Source organism: Myotis davidii, unplaced genomic scaffold (genome assembly GCF_000327345.1).
Source record: "Myotis davidii unplaced genomic scaffold, ASM32734v1 scaffold2270, whole genome shotgun sequence".
In the NCBI taxonomy this organism is placed as follows: Eukaryota; Metazoa; Chordata; class Mammalia; order Chiroptera; family Vespertilionidae; genus Myotis; species Myotis davidii.
The window spans coordinates 24,350-29,040 of NW_006281936.1; the positions used below are offsets into that span (position 1 = coordinate 24,350).

Genomic DNA, 4,691 nt, shown 5'->3' on the forward strand with positions numbered 1-4,691 from the left:
AATCGGCCCTGCTCTTTGTGTGACGGTGCGGCGCCTACCCCGCACCCATGGGCCCTGCTCTTTGTGTGACAGAATAGAGCCATAACCTCCCCATCATGGGCCCTGCTCTGTGCGTGATACGGGGCAGCGCCCCAACCCCCTGATCGGCCCTGCTCTGTGCGTGACGGGGTGGCGCTGCAACCTCCCTATCGACCCTGCCTTGAGTGTGACAGGGGGCGGTGCCCCAAATCCCCAATTGGCCCTGCTCTGAACCTGATCAGGGCCTGCACCTAGGGATTAGGCCTGCCCTCTGCCACCTGGGAGCAGGCCTAAGCCAGCAGGTCGTTATCTCCCTAAGAAACCAGAAACACCCATCAGAAAGAATGTATGCACCCCTATGTTCATAGCAGCACCATTTACAATAGCTGAGATCTGGAAACAGCTCAAGTGCCTAACAGTAGATTAGTGGATAAAAAAGCTGTGGTACATTTACACAATAGAATACTATGCAACTGTAAAAAAGAAGGATCTCTTACCCTTTGAGACAGCATGGAGGGACCTGGAGAGTATTACGCTAAGTGAAATAAGTCAGTCAGAGGAAGATAAGTATTACATGATCTCACTCATGTGGAATCTAATGAACAAAATAAACTGTATACATATTTTTTAAAATAACATAAAGCAGCCCTGGCTGGTGTGGCTCGGTTGGAAGTTCGTTCCATACACCAAAAAGCTGTGAGTCCAATTCCTGGTCAGGGCACATACCTAGGTTACAGGTTCGATCCCTGATTAGGGCGCATATGGGAGGCAACCAATTGATATTTCTCACATTGATGTTTCCCTCTCCCTCTCTAAAAAAAATCAATAAACATTTTAGTAATAAAGCATTAACATATAAATTAAGAATTTACAATAAAGTAGCATGTGATATATATATATATATATATATATATATATATACACTATACTAGTAAATCCAACAAAAAGTCCCTACATATTTCTAAAATTCCCCCTCAAGTCTGTACCATCTAGGATATACATAACAAAAATAAAATAAATGAACTCAATAAAAAGCAGTTAATATAGATTTTTGTAATTCACCAAGGAAAGGTGAAGTAGTGAGCAGGAGATGGCTCTAAGTGGCTATGGAAAAACATTTGCTCACTAGTAACCAGAGAAATGCAATTAAAACAAGATACCAATTTATGTGGATCAAATTGGCAAATAATATAAATCTATTAATACCAAATGTTCAAGTGGACATAGAAAGATGAGATCCCACATGCACTGCTGGTTACCAAACAATCTGGCCTTTAGTGAAATTAAGTCTATGTTCACTCTGTGACTCAGAAATCTTACTCTGGGATATATGCCCCCAGAGAAACAAGCACAAATCTGCATGAGGGCATGTACAAAGATGTTCGTCCCAGTATTGATTATTATAAATGTATATTGCAAATTTAAGGGCAACCACTACAAAACTTAATAAATTTAGTTTACTTGCAAAGGCTTCCCATAACTATCAAGTATGAACCCTTTCTATGGTCTCAAGCTCTGCAACTGCCCCTGACTTCCCAACCTCATTTCCTGTCCTCCTTGCTCAAGCCACCATGACTATCTTGTTTTTTCTGGACTCACCGCCCTCCCCCCACCACACACACACAAGCTAAAGATGTTTGCCCTTGCCATTCGCTTGGCCTTTAATGTTGTGACCATGGGTCTTCCATAAGACTCACTCTCCATGTAATCTGGCTCTGCTCAGTTGCCTTTATTAAAGAGACTATCACAAACGAAAGCAGCAGTCGGAATATTCAGATAACTCCAAAATAGTTCCTTTCAATGTTCTTTTGTTTTTGTTTTCTTAGTATTTTTCCAGCTTAAGTTCTCCCAAGAACTCTGCTGAATTTTGTGGTTCATTTGATGGATATCCTGCCTTATTTAGAATTGTAACTGGATAAGAAAATTGCCTTTTCATTCATTATAAATGCCCGATTTTGGTCTCTAGTTTAAAGGTACCTACATACTGCCGAGCGAATAGAACACACCTTCCCCCCAAGTTTTGTGTTACGGGAAAAACCATTCAGTACTGGTTTCACAGTAGGGCTCAACCGGAATTGGTCCCGCACCAATGTGAGTGTTTAGTGTTTGGCAAGTTTTGGGGTGTGATTATTCACTACAGAAATGCTCAATGTATTACCTTGCTGCCGATTCTATTTCTGACAATTTGACATAAATAAGAGCCTATCACAAACTAATCCCATCCTCTTGTGATCAATCACTCCCTCCTCTTACTCTATTTTATTCTTCATAGAACTTTATCATCCCCTAACAGTATAAATATAAATATATATAAGCTTTATTAAAGAATTTTAAAGATCAAAATAAGTAGAGCAAAACACTTTTGTCAATTCTCTCCAAATTAGACATTGACTATTCAATATTCCCAATAAAAACTCTAGCAAAATTTTATTGGGGAATGTGGAAAACCAATTCTAAAAAAAATATATTGCAGATCAACAACTCACAATTAACTGAGACAATTTGGGGGGGGGAGGGGAGGAGCGGAGAACACAAACTATTATATTAAGACATTTACAAAGGTTTCCCTTAAGAACAGGAACAAGCTCTGACAGGTATGCTCAGTGGTTAGAGTGTAGACCCAAGAACTGAAGGGTCTTGGGTTTGATTCCCAATCGATGGCATGTACCTGGGTTGCAGGTTCAATCTTGCCTTGGTTGGGGCACATGCAGGAGGCAACCAATCGATGTGTCTCTCTCACATCAATTTTTCTCCCTCTGTCTCACTTCTCTCCACTCTCCAAAAATCAATGGAAAAAAATATCCTCAGATGAGGATTAACAAAAAAAAAACAAAAAAAAAAAAAAAAAGAGGAAGAAGACGACAACCCTGAAGAACACCTAAGATTATTTTGAAAAGTATGGGAAAGTTACTCCCTGGCAATGGGCAAGGAGACACCTGATTGGTGATGTTGCACTTATATCAATCAGGGGCAAAGCAGACTACAGTTCTTAGTTCATCTTGAACTAAGCTTGATCCCTGGGTGGCCAGAGCTGTTCCATGCCTAAGGCACATAAAAAAAAAAAAAGGAAGGAAGGAAGAAAAGGAGGGAGGGAAGGAGGGAGGGAGGGAGGGAGGAAGGGGGGGAGAGAAAGAAGAAAGGAAGAAAGAAAATATGGGAAAGTTAAAGTGATTGAAATCATGACTGACCAAGGCAGTGGCAGGGAAAGGCTTTGCTTTTGTAGCCTTTGATGACTCAGTAGACAAGATTATCATTCAAAAATATCATACTGTGAATGGCCACAACTGTGGAGTAAGGAAAGCCCTATCTAAGCAAGAGATGGCTAGTGCTTCATCCAGCCAAAGAGGTTGAAGTGGTTCTGGAAACTTCAGAGGTGGTCATGGAGGTGGTTTTGGTGGAAATGACAACTTTGGTCATGTAGAAAACTTCAGTGGTGGAGGTGGCTTTGGTGGCAGCCATGGTGGTGGTGAATATGGTGGCAGTGGGGATGGCAATAATGGATTTGGTAATGATAGAAGCAGCTTTGGAGGTCGCCAAAACTACAATGATTTTGGCAATTACAATAATCAATCTTCAAATTTTGGACCCATGAAAGGAAGAAACTTTGGAGGTAGAAGCTCTGGCTCCTATGGTGGTGGAGACCAATACTTTGCCAATCCACAAAAGGTGGCTACAGCAATTCCAGCAGCAGCAATAGCTAAGGCAGTGGCAGGAAGTTTTAATTACTACCAGGAAACAAAGCTTAGCAGGAGAGGAGAGTCAGAGAACTGACAGGGAAGCAACTGGTTACAACAGATTTGTGAACTCAGCCAAGCACAGTGGTGACAGAGCCTCACTGCTACAAAAGAAGATAAGTTTTAGACAATACTCATATGAATGGACAAAAAAACTCGAGGACTATATTTGTGACTAGTTGTATAACAAGTTATTTTAGTTTCCGTTGTGGAAAGTGTAAAGTATTCCAACAAAGGTAGAGAAAAACCAAGATGGCGGCATAGGTAAAACACCGGAAATTGCTGCCTCGCACAACCACTTCAAAAAAACAACTAAAAGACAAAACGGACATCATCCAGAACCACAGGAAGGCTGGCCAAGTGGAAATTCTACAACTAGAAGGAAAGAGAAAAGCACACTGAAATTCAAAGGAGGTGCGGGGTGGAAGTAAAGTGCAGAGGTATGAAGGTGCATGTGGAAAGGGCTAGCAGCTGAGGACACGGTTGTCTTTTTCAATCAGAGGGAGACACAAGCTCCCGACTGCTCTGAACTCCAGTTCTGGGTGAGTCTCTGGGGACCCAGACTCATACGGGGAGAAACTGGACTGTCTGGCATTGGGCAGAACTCGAGGGTGGTTTTCTCTCAGAGGCACTTGCAGCGATTACCATGAGACACTGAGACCCGGGGCCTCTTAGGGCAGGGCTGAGGATCAGCCATAGCTGTTTGCTCCACCCTGTTGATTCCCTGAGACCCCGCCAGATCCAAGCTGTGTGAAGAGGCTTTTGCATATGAATGCCCTGATCCTTTGTAACCTGAAAATTACCTAACTAACTGCAGCTGAGTCAGACAAACCCAGAACTTCCAAGAGAAGGCCCAACGCCCCACAGCAGCTTGCATTGCTTCACAGTTGGGCCTCATCAGGGCACCTCCAAACTTCAAAAAAGGAGGGGGAATCTGGA

At 42.4% G+C, this 4,691-nt stretch overlaps 1 pseudogene; it reads left to right on the plus strand.

Moving 5' to 3' along the window:
- Nucleotides 1-3,170: 3,170 nt before the first annotated feature.
- Nucleotides 3,171-3,740, plus strand: LOC102754838 (annotated as a pseudogene).
- The last annotated feature ends 951 nt before the right edge of the window (nucleotides 3,741-4,691 follow it).